The sequence below is a fragment of the Taudactylus pleione genome, unplaced genomic scaffold (assembly GCF_031769625.1).
Source record: "Taudactylus pleione unplaced genomic scaffold, aTauple2 ptg001531l, whole genome shotgun sequence".
NCBI lineage: Eukaryota > Metazoa > Chordata > Amphibia > Anura > Myobatrachidae > Taudactylus > Taudactylus pleione.
Genome location: NW_028285928.1, coordinates 629341 through 642227, shown reverse-complemented (window position 1 = coordinate 642227; position 12887 = coordinate 629341). Strand labels below are relative to the sequence as shown.

The 12887-nt window shown below is 46.8% G+C and overlaps 1 pseudogene; it reads right to left on the bottom strand.

Annotated features, from left to right (window-relative positions):
• Positions 1-12541: 12541 nt before the first annotated feature.
• On the bottom strand, positions 12542-12660 carry LOC148442420 (5S ribosomal RNA; annotated as a pseudogene).
• Positions 12661-12887: the final 227 nt, after the last annotated feature.

The following is a 12887-nucleotide window of genomic DNA, read 5'->3' as shown; positions in this document are numbered from 1 at the left end:
TATACCTATATAATCTTATCAGCCTTAATTGGAATTTCATGCAGCAGGACAGCTATTTGTTTTGTTTCTAGATGTGTTCAGAACGCATATAGCAGTTGAATAATTTTTTTGGGTGGATACATGTTAGAGCTGATACTTTTTTTGTTTTTTTGTTATGTTGATCAATTTTAGGCACTTTTAAGTTTGTCAACATGATTGAAATGTAAAAATAAACAAATTTCATGGAAGGTATAGATGGCTTGGAATGTTAGTGTTTGTTTGGCTTTACACATAAACATGATCAGCACTGATAATGGCCGATGGTGCTCGGGTTGTAGCCAGTGTTAACTTCATCGCAAAGGTGTTCCATGGGGTTGAGGTCAGGATTCTGTGTGGAACACTTAACGTCTTCCACATCACACTCGACTGACCATTATTTCATGGCCTTTACTTTGTGCACAACAAAACCCTGTAACCTTTGGTTTTGGGAGTTTCAAAAAAATGTTTATTTTAAGTCCATTCAAATTTATTACACTTAAAGTGCCCACACATATACCGATGTGCTCACAATACAATATTATGGCCAATTTCCTCATGAACTTTCACGGGAGCTCCCTTGCCGTCGTGATCACGATTTTGGAAAAAAGACACCCAATCTGTCTTACGATCTCACGATCTATCGGATCGTACACATCGTGAGATTGGCCATAACAAATCGTGAGTTGAAAAAAAAAAGAAAACAGGCTCTTGACTATTGGTGGGAAATTTAAATAGCCATAACAATGGGAGGGGCTAGCTAGTGAGTATAAACAGAAGGCGTCCTTTAAACTCTGTGTACATTCAGCTCTGCTACTAGATGAGGCTAGGTGTATTCCTGCTGAATCCTGTACATTGCTACTGTGCTCTTTGTATTTGGCTTGCCTTATACAAAGTTTATTCTACCTGCAAATGTGTGCTACCTACCTGCATTCTATCCTGTTCCTGAATTCTGTACTGATGCGTCCCTATCAGTATAGAGTGTTGATCGCTGAAGCTGGGGTCCGGGAGATTAGGAAGAGGGCCCAGTGAACAAGGACGAGAGCATGCTGGACCAAGGAGTGGCTGCTACAAAGGGATACCCGCTCTCACATGTCCCTGCTGATGGAGATCAAGGAGAACAACCCGGATGACTATCGGAACTACCTGCGCATGGATGACGCCAGCTTCCAAGAATTGCTGCATCTGGTGACCCGCCACATCAAGAGACAGGACACAAGGTGGCGGGGGGCAATCCCTGCTGAAGAGAGACTGGTGGCTACCCTGAGGTACCTGGCTACAGGAAGGTCACTGGAAGACCTGAAGTTTGGGACACTCATCTCACCTCAGTCCTTGGGCGTCATCGTTCCGGAGACCTGCAAAGCCATCGTAAAAGTGCTACAGTACCACTATTGCAAGGTAAGTTAAGAAAAAAAAAACACACATTTTTATTTTATTTTTATTCAACATAAAGCAAAAAATTGCCTTCTTTTAGTACAATGTGCACTGACCTGCAGGTAACTGAAATTGTGCACTAAACTGTGTGCAATATCCTTTTTTTATAACAATTTTACAAAAGAACATTATCACCAAATTTTATGAATCCCAATAGGTAGCCAGCTGTATGTGATAGGGTGGGTCAGACGCCATTTTGAACAGGCCAATACACATATGGCACAAGTGTACATTGTGGCCCCGGCTTCCAGCAATGTGTACTTGTGCCATGTGCGTAGTGACCTTGTCCAAATGGCGTCATCACCACCCTATCCCATGCAGCAAGCACCTATTAGAATTCATAACATTTGGTCATATTAAAACCAAGAAAAAATTTACATCTCTGTATATTGGGGCGACTCATCTGCTGCATCCAGCAGAGCATTATACAAGGTGGTGCTGGTGCTTGGTGGGGGAGTAATATCTAACTGGGCGGGGGCGGACATACCTATTTGGGGCAGGGGAAAATAGCATTGGATCTGCAATGTATGTAGAATTTGAGATATTTTTGCTCATACAGCGACTCAAGAGGTCGTAGTTTAACCTTAAAAAATTTCTTTGGATATCTGCATCCAGATTTCTCAATGTGCTGTTCACATGAGCTGTGAAATAATCTATTGCATCTGGGGGTTTCTGCAGCAGCCGTTCTGCGTTTTGTAAAAAATTTTCCTCTCGTTCTGTAAAATTCTTTTTTTTTTTTCTTTTTTTGGGGTTGTTGAGAAGATGAGGGTCCAGGTGGAACTTGACTTTCCACATGTGTGCTATTCTCCAGATCACTGTCGCCACCGAGCAGACTGAGGTCCGGTGTGGATGTTAAATCAGGGTCTTGGGTGGGAGTCTATATAGGGAAAAAAGATATAAAAAATATTAGTCATGTTTTAACATCTTTTTTACTATTTTTACAGTTCCCTAACACCGTGGAGGAGTGGACCAGCATCGCTGAAGATTTTGAACAACGTTGGAATTCCCCTAACTGCAGAGGAGCCATCGCTGGGAAACACATCCGCATCAACCCACCTGCCAACACCAGATCATATTACTACAACTACAAAGGATTCTTCAGCATCGTTCTCATGGCAGTGGTGAATGCAAACTACGAATTTCTGTTTGTGGATGTCGGCAAGAATGGCCGTGCTTCGGATGGTGGGTCCTTCAAAAAGACTGCTTTCTACCAGAGACTCGCCAACAAAACCCTCAACTTGCCCTCACTGGACCAGACAAAGCACGGCCTAAATTACGTTTTTGTTGCAGACGAGGATTTTGCATTACATGAACATGTGATGTAGCCATTTGCACACGGGCCTGACCAGAGAGAAAAGGATCTACAACTACCGTCTATCCCGGGCACGGCGCATTGTGGAAAATGCGTTTGGAATAATAAGCAACCGCTTCCGCATTTTCCACACCACCATCAATCTACATGTGGAGAAGATAGACTGGGTCGTGATGGCGTGCTGTGTGCTGCACAACTTTCTGCGAAGAAAATCTACTCAACGAGGACCAGTCCCAGCTAGACCAGAAGATGTAGGACCCCTGGAGGACATTTGAACATTTGACATCTGTGTCTGCACCACCAACTACAACAACATCCACCGCACGTGCCAAAGAAGTGAGGGAGGAGTACATGACCTATTTCAATGGACCAGGTGCTGTACCATGGCAGGAGGACTGTCTGTGAACTACTGACTAAATTGGACATTTGGGATTTAACAACAAAAACATTAAGGATTTTGGTTTAAACTGTGTCACTACTTACCAAGACTTCTGCAACCTCCTCATCTCCCTCACGCTCAGACATCAAGATGATTGATTCCCTTTGAGGCTCTTGTTCACTGATAAATGACATCATTTGCTAGTACCACAGCGCAGGAGTATATATTTCATCTGTAGCCGCTCCTGATTTTTTTGAGTCATCCACCTTTTTTTCTTTTTTTCACTGTCCTGAGATTTTGAATCTTTTGCCGTACAGTTTTCAGGTCTGCATCAGATATGTATTTTTTCGTATACCCCAACAGTTCCTCGAGTGCGGCCAACTTGTGCGACTTATTGTGGTACTTCCGAGAACTGATCTTCCACAGACAGTCTTTCGAGTGCAGGATTTCAATGAATCCTGTAACGAATTCACGTTCTGAATCCATGGACATTATCTATGAATAAGAAAAAAAAAAGGACATTTAAATATTTGTGTATATAGTTTTGTTAAATGTAATGTTATAGTTCCCATTTTTAATGTTTTAATATTTTCTTTTTTACAGGTTTTTAAAGGTTTGTTATGGTATTCTAATCATGTTTTCTTTTACAGGAATGTTATGTTTATTGCTTGGTAATATAATGTTTTTCTTTGTTTGACAGTATGGGTTTTCCACCTTTTGGGCCTGTCGTTGTGGTAGAACTACAGATCCCAGGATGCCCTAAAAACAGTTTCAAAGGTGGGTGGCAGGTCATCCTGGGATCTGTAGTTCCACAACAGCTGGAGACCGAAAGGTAGAAGACCCCCAGCTTTAAATAATGTGTGTTTTTAAATGTAATGTATGGTGATTTTTTTGTAAAATACGTGTTTGTTTATTTTTTTGATGTATTACACACATTGGTGGGCAGTGGGAGCTTAATGCATGACCCAGCCACCGCCCGCCTCAATACGGCGGGCGGTGGCTGGGTCACGCATTTATTACCTGGGGGCAGGGCTGCCATCAGAAATTGTGGGGCCCAGGACCCGACAAAATCGGCAGGGCCCCCCTCCCCTGCTACCTTATTCCTACGGAAAAAAAATTTGGCCAAAAATATCAAGCCTGCCCTCTTCTGTGTCCAGCCAGCCCCTCCCCTTGTCTGTCCAACCAGCCCCCCTTATGTGCGTCCAGCAAGCTCCCCTTATGTGTCTAGCCCCTTATGTGTCTAGCCATCCCCCTTATGTGCATCCAACCAGCCCCCCTTATGTGTCCAGCAAGGCCCCCTTATGTGTCCAGCCAGATCCCCTTATCTGTGTGTCCAGCCAACCCCCCTTATGTTTCCAGCCAGCCCCCCATCTGTGTATGTCCAGTAAGGCCCCCTTATGTGTCCAGCCAGGCCCCCTTATGTGTCCAGCCAGGCCCCCTTATGTGTCCAGCCAGGCCCCCTTATGTGTCCAGCCAGGCCCCCTTATGTGTCCAGCCAGGCCCCCTTATGTGTCCAGCCAGGCCCCCTTATGTGTCCAGCCAGGCCCCCTTATGTGTCCAGCCAGGCCCCCTTATGTGTCCAGCCAGGCCCCCTTGTGTGTCCAGCCAGGCCCCCTTGTGTGTCCAGCCAGGCCCCCTTGTGTGTGTCCAGCCAGGCCCCCTTGTGTGTGTCCAGCCAGGCCCCCTTGTGTGTGTCCAGCCAGGCCCCCTTGTGTGTGTCCAGCCAGGCCCCCTTGTGTGTGTCCAGCCAGGCCCCCTTGTGTGTGTCCAGCCAGGCCCCCTTGTGTGTGTCCAGCCAGGCCCCCTTGTGTGTGTCCAGCCAGGCCCCCTTGTGTGTGTCCAGCCAGGCCCCCTTGTGTGTGTCCAGCCAGGCCCCCTTCTCTGTGTGTCCAGCCAGGCCCCCTTCTCTGTGTGTCCAGCCAGGCCCCCTTCTCTGTGTGTCCAGCCAGGCCCCCTTCTCTGTGTGTCCAGCCAGGCCCCCTTCTCTGTGTGTCCAGCCAGGCCCCCTTCTCTGTGTGTCCAGCCAGGCCCCCTTCTCTGTGTGTCCAGCCAGGCCCCCTTCTCTGTGTGTCCAGCCAGGCCCCCTTCTCTGTGTGTCCAGCCAGGCCCCCTTCTCTGTGTGTCCAGCCAGGCCCCCTTCTCTGTGTGTCCAGCCAGGCCCCCTTCTCTGTGTGTCCAGCCAGGCCCCCTTCTCTGTGTGTCCAGCCAGGCCCCCTTCTCTGTGTGTCCAGCCAGGCCCCCTTGTGTGTTCCCCTCCCGTCCCCTCCCCTCCCTCATACAGCGCAGTGCATGTTTCTTACCGGCTTCGCGACGCGTGCCGCCCACTGCTGTTGGTCTCCTCTCCGTCCCAGGCACTGACGCGCATGCCCATGCGCAGTCGTTGCCGGACGACCTGGCATGTTAGAGCCGCAGCGGGTCCTAGTGCCCGCCGGCTCATTCTTATCTACTGGAGCCAGCAGCAGCAGTGCTGCTGAGCTCCATAAAAAAAGTCAGTAGCTACAGGGGTAGGAGCGGCCCGGGCCCCCTCCTTTCTGCTAAGTGACCGGGCCCGGGACTCCAGTCCCGACAGTCCCCCCCTGATGGCGGCCCTGCCTGGGGGCACACATTTTTGGGCAGTGGGGGAGCTTAATGCATGACCCAGCCACCGCCCGCCTCAATACGGCGGGCGGTGGCTGGGTCATGCATTTATTACCTGGGGGCACACATTGGTGGGCAGTGGGGGAGCTTAATGCATGATCCAGAGGCGGGCGGTGGCTGGGTCATGCATTTATTACCTGGGGGCACATATTGGTGGTCAGTGTAGTTGCAAACTGTACAAATACTCACCAAATATCCAACAAAACAAGACTTCAGTGTGCAGGCTCCCAAAGTGCGACTGTCTTGCTCCATACACGATGCTGCACAAGATGGCGATGGGGCGTGTCCAGGCTTCTGTCAGTCAAATTCCACATTGTGTGATGAATCGTACGATTCATCGTGAGGAAAAAAAACCTCACGATCGGCTTCCTTCGTGTTCATGGTTGGCTAATCTGACCTACAGCACGGCAGATCAGAAGATGCGATATAAGACGAGCGGGGACGCGCATCGGCATCGTGCTCGTGAGTATAAACTCACGATTTGTACTTTTTTTAACCAATTCGTCGTCACGATTCGTCGACATCTGCCAAATCGTGTAAAATGTCGCTATGTGTGTGGGCACCTTAATGAACACTTATTGCCAATCATATTAGTGATTTTGGGGTAACTTTGTGGTGCTGATTCAGAATGACATCTGTTTTGCTTGGTTGGCTCTAATTTGAGATACACGGACGAGAAGCACAATAGATAACTGACTGCTGGTACGGTAGTTGATCACTTGTATACGGAGAGGTAATATTCTTTAGTGATCGCGGAACAAACACCTAGAATATTCGCGTGTCTATCCTTCTAGAATGTTCCAATATATTCCCATACTAGTGACCCACCCTGGCTTCGCACGGGAGCAATTTAATCTCTTCGCAGTCCCCTGCATCTCATAACCACCTATGCCATGCCACCACACTGGGCATCTCACCACAGCCCCTGCTTCTTACTCCTACACCCTGCATTTCACCACAGCATCCTATATTTCACCACAAGCCCCTGCTTCTCATTCCTGCAACTGGTCCTTACCTCAGCCCCCTGCATCTATTTACAGACCTGTGCATCTCGCTCTTGCATCTCACCAGTGTCACCACAACCCACCCTGCAGCTGGCTGGGGCCTGGCCACTGGATTTCTATTGCAGCTACCGTAAGCATTATCAGCAGCCTATACCCAGCCTCCATGCTCACTCCTCCCTTGCTGCCGAACATGGCGATAATCAATGTCCTCTTTGCACAATGTACACTGTATTTCCTGGTCTTCCTGTTGAGCTTCCTCGCCATGGTGCCCCTGTTTGAGAACAGCGCTGACTTAGACTTACCATGGGAGGTGAGGGCGTGTGGCTGGAGAGGGAGCACTTCACGGTGGAGGGGTGGTGGCTGGAGTCCGTCTGCAGGTTCAGCGTAGGGATGGACATAGGAATCTGATGGTTAGTAACATCGATTGTTTTTTGTTCCAGTGGTAATGATTTCACCATAATATGGTGGCAGTCTGATGTGTTCCACCATCGAATGTAAGTTATTTGATGGTGTTCTGATGGTGGTTTGTTTTTAATTCCTAATGGCTATGCTCGCTCCTTCCTGGCTACTGTGTCTGCATCAGTGCATTTTTAATGGGTTCGTTGGAGGCTGTCTCTCACTCTGTCTGCCTCAGACGATGTATTTGTTCATTAATCGTGTAGTGGATTCGTGTCTTTAGAATAGGTTTTGCATCCGCTTGAACCACTAAACATTGATTAAACAAAATTTGCAAAAAAGGGGAGAAATATATATATATAATAAATGGATCCAGTCTAAAGGTGCGTACACACTAGACGATGTGCTCACGATGCGATATCATGAGCAATTTCCCTTGAACTCTCCCTGGCAGCTCCCAGGCTCTCCAGGTCACGATATGGTGCTAAAAAGTGTCCATTCTGACTAAAGATCAATTTGCACAAAATCATGTATGAGATTGGCAAATCTTGCCTGCAGTAGTCAAGATCTGAAGATGTGATCTATGACCCACGGGTACGAGCATCGTGATCATGAGTGGACACTCACGTTTTGGACATATATTACACCGATAATCGGGCGAATCGTGTAAAATATCGTCGTGTGTACGCTCCTTAATAGTGTGAACGGAATTGTTATTACGTTTGCTACATTAAACCTAGATTGCTAGCAAAATAAAATAACTTATTTTTATTACGTTTTTACCGTGGACCATAATTAAAAAAAACTCCATAAGCTGTTTGACAGTTTGTTTTTGAATTAAATAAACATTCTGCCTTTACAACACCTCATTGGCTGAGTCGAAGCATTATTTTATTAAAATAGTAAACTGAATAGTTTTGTAAAAAGCTGACTAATCCCCTTTAATGTTAAAAGTAACTGTTTCTTAAATTGCACACCTGAGAGCCACTTCCTTCACATATTTCAGTATGAGGGCAGTATAAGTAAAAAGGCAATATCCGTAAAATGGTCTGATTATTGCCACATGTGTTGCAATCAGTACCAGGCATCAGCCATATTTGGGCCTCAGAACTGATACTTTCATTATAGCGTATGTAGGTAAATATGGTATGAAGATGACCACCAAGGCCTGTATGGGCTGTCCCTGTGGTCCACCCAGATTGGATAGTGCTCATATCACTCAGGACAGCAGGTACATAACGTGTATACTGCTTGCAAGCGAAAAAAAAAATTGTTTCCTCACCCAACAAATGAAAAATTAGTCTTAACATGGCTTGTTGTAAATAGATTACATCTGTTTTTCTTCTTCAGGGTCCATATGGACCACAGGAACTACCTTGGGGTATGTAGTTTGAGCGATCCAATGCACCAAACAGCTACAGCTTTGGAGCTCCCAGCATGCACTGGTCCTCCTCCCTATACACCCCGCCCTCAGCCACAGGCATTCAGTTTGTAAACAAGCCCAACGGAAAGAGACAGATAGTGGAGAAGGAAGTACAATGTACACAAGAAACACTCAACATACGAAGAGGGAATCAATGATACAAAAAGGCCAAATAACAGATCCCAACTGAGGCCAGGTGCTTCAGGGTGGGTGCCCTGTGGACTTCGAAGAAAAAGCGTTAACAAAAAGGTATGTTATACCATAACTCTTATTTTCTTCAGGGTCAATAGGGTCCACATGAACTACCTTGGGGATGTCCTAAAGCAGTTCCCTTAAGGGTAGGGATGCTCCTGTGCAGAGAGGAGAATCCGCCGCCCAAAGGAAGCCCTCAGCCACAGGCATTTAATTTTTAAGAGCAGTCGCACCTGTTTATACAGCGGGACTGCCTAGGCAGTCCCAGGCTTTTTTATTTTGAGATTTACCTTAGTTTTTGAACTTCAGAGTCTAGCGGTACTAGGCGCCGATAATGACGCCCTTTTACCGCGACGACTCCTACCGATGCCGAAACACCAGTACCGCTATATGCACTGAGGTTTTCAGCGTGACTTAGCAGCGGCTTTTGTTGAGGATCTCGGCTGTAGTCGGATCACTGAGATGTCAGGTAAGCGATTCCTGGCAGCAGTCCTGGCCTCCGGTATAGAGACGCATCGGAGGTGGCTGCGGGTGAAGGCCTCGTGTAACGTGTCCTCACTAAGGCGGCCGGGACCATATAGTCTGTCGCCAGGGAGGGGTGGTAAGACGCACCAGAGGTGCACTAGTCTTACTACTGTGAGGTCAGTTTACACGGCTGTCAAAATCGCAGCCTTGGGGAGATAGGCGCTCCCCTGGCCGCTCCTCCCCCAGACGCAAACCTCCGGGTACGGATTCCTGTGTCTGGTTTACTATATCTGACCACCTCATGTATGAGACGCTCGCAATTAGCGTTTGTGTGGGTACTGCAGAAGCTGTTGGTCTGAGGTTTTGGTGTGTCTCTCTGTATACCTCTCCCTTGGGTCTGGTATATAGCACTCTACATCCCCTACCATTACCCCTCCGGAGCTGGCTAGTTGATTCAGAGTCCATTTGCAATAGCAAATGTGCATATTTATGCATTGTATGTGACTGTAATGCTAGCTGCTGTATTTATACTGCCTTTTTCTTTCAAGCTGTCAGTTATACCTATCACTGTTTTTCTCCTAAATCCCCCCTGCAGAGGTGTGTGGGGTTTTTCATTGATAGAGGTCACATTGCATTTATACTATACACCTTCTACCATTTACACATCTGTCATGTCTAAAGGTGAAAAGGATGAACCGCCAGTGCTGAGAACATGTAAGTCCTGTTTTGCAGGCCTGTTTTAGCAGAATGTTATACAGGATGGACTCTGTAATAACTGTTAACAGCTACCTGGGCTATCTGGTACACCTGCACTAGAGCCACCCTGGGTGGCCATTTTGCCTCAGGTTTTGTCATACCTAGTAGACAAGGCTTTAGAAGCACGGGCTTCTGCTGCTGCGGTATTACCTCATATTATGGGGTGTTCACAACATGTGCATCCTATGTATATGTCCCCCATGAATTCCTGTTGGCTTAATTCTACTGCTCACTCTAGTCAGAGTATGCCACAGTCTATAGCCTTTCAGCAGGCAGATAGACCTGTAGCGGTAAAGCAGGGACATAAGAGAGGTTCTCGTCAGCCGTTGCCTCGAGTCTGACTCTGCCTCCTCAGCAGACTCTGATACTCAGAGTTCCGGGCCTTAGTGGAAGAAGACCATCAGTCCCTTGTGGATGTCCCCTCTCTGGTGAGAGTGGTTAGAACTGTCCTCCGTATAGAGGAATAGGAGGTTTCACTGACATCTAAGACTCCTGTCTTTAGACGTCAGAAAGTGGCTAAGGATTATTTCCCTCAGTCGGAGCAACTGACGAATCTCGTGTCTGATGCATGGGGTACTCCTAGTAAGCATTTCCATGCTACAAGGAATATAACCTCATGATACCCATTTGCACTTAGTGAGTGTAACAAATGGGAAGTTCCCCTGATGATAGATGCTCATCTTACATGATTAGGAGCACTACGTTACCAATTCCTGCAGCATCCTCTTTGAAAGAGGTTACAGATAGAAAACTTGACAATATTTGAAATCAATGTTTTCGTTATCTGGAGCCATGACCAGACCAGCTATGGCTGTAACCTGGGTAGCCAAAAGCTATGGGAAGATTGGACTAGATCTCTGGAAGATACTATGGGCCTGATTCAGACCCGGGCGCTAAGCTGCACTCGCTTGCTAGTGGGGATTATCACACATCTGCGTATGTGTCAAAGTACGCATGTGCGAACCAGTCAATGCGGCCGGGAATCGTGCGCTCATAGTAAGTACACAGACTGGACGCTACTTTGAGTGACAGTGCCGTTTGTGGGTAGTAACGGGAAGGTGCTTGCGAATGGGGGAATGGATTTGCGAACGCAGGCGTGTCTGAGCGTCAAAACGGAGTTTAATGGGTGTACATAATTAGCAATGTTGCTTCATTGAACACGTCACTTGGTTGTTTTTTCGCCTCAACTGATTGCAGTGCTTGTGGTGGGGTAGGGGCTACCTTAAGTGCTGCGAGCATCTCCGATGGGTCTCGATGTTCCCAATTAATCACACACTTCCTAGAGATAACGTGTTCTAAGAGAGACAGGTGGGCGGCTTTACACCTGCGTACGCTCACTGCCGTCACCCTCTAAGACATAGAGGGCGTCCTTAAGCCAGACAGTGCGATCATGGGATTTGCATACCCCGCCCCTTTTGGCAATATGTTCAGCTTAGCGACTGGGTCTGAATCAGACCCTATGTCTGATGCAACCAGAGAACAACAATCTCTTGGACCTGGATGGCTAATGCAGGGTCCAAAAAGGCCCTCAAATCCTTGCCTTTTGCGGTAAAGGTACTGTTTGGATCAGAGCTGGATTACATAATGACTTCTTTGGCAACACCGAAGTCTGCTGAATTGCCATCCACGACTACCTCTAAATTTAGGCAGTCGTCATCTCTGTCCTTTCGCCCACTGGGTAGGGCAAAGAAACATTCCCACAGGAAGCCGCAGCCCAAGAAATCTTGGTCAACTAAATGTCCTGCTTCCAGGCCAGACGGTAAGCCTACTGTCTTGATAGGACGGGCCTCCCCCTGGAGGATATCTGGGTTGGAGGCCGACTTCTACAGTTTGCCCAGGCCTGGCATCAGACGACTACAGATTGCCTGGGTTCGAGAGCTGGTTTCTTATGGTTACGCCATCACGTTCCTAAGGCATCCCCCCCTCAGATGTTTCTTAGTACAACCCTGCCTTTGAATTCGGTCAGAGCTTCGGCCTACCGGGAGTCTATTGGGGCCCTCCTGAAGTCAGTCATAGTCCTCGTCCCTGTGATGCAACAGGGAATGGGGTGGTTATTCAAATGTATTTTTGATTCAATAACCAAATGGGTCGCTTCGCCCTATATTGAATCTGAGCACTCTCAACAGATTCACCAAGGTGCCCAAATTCTGTATGGAAACCTTACGGCCAATTTTATGTTGTGATGAAGCCTGGAGATTTCATGGTATGAACCAAGCAAAAGAGAACAAGAAGGGCTTGTCGCTGAGGCACTTTTTTAAATATATAAAATATTTACTTTTATTATGATTATTTAAAATGAAACAGATCTCCTTAGCGAGTAAGTGTAGAAATTTGATGCTTTAGAATATTTTCACCATACCCAAAGTATTGATGAGATTAAAAAAAAAAAACACATCAATAACGTTCAATACTGAATGTAGTGTAATGATATCCATAATAACCCTGTGATTACCAGACCTTGATTTAACATGTGAACACTATCCTGTGTTTATACATTTCATCATTCCAGACCAACTCTTATCTGGAATTACCTACAGCACCTGGTATTCCCAGGTGGTCTGCCATCCAAGTACTAACCAGGCCCAATACTGTATAGCTTCCAAGGTCAGACAAGATTGGGCATAACCAGCATGGTATGGCTGTAGGTTGGAAATTTATTATGAGTCTGGATGCCCTGGTGTATACCCAGCAATGTTTGTAGGACTATCTCGCATGAGGAGTCCGCTTTGTTAAAATAGTGCAGAGTCGAAAAAAAAGTATTGCACAGGCGTACTTTATTTGTATCTCATGTAAAACTCAGTACTTATACATTGTCCAGGTATCACATATGAGGATTGTATGGTCTGAGGTTACATAATATTTTTGCATTCTATA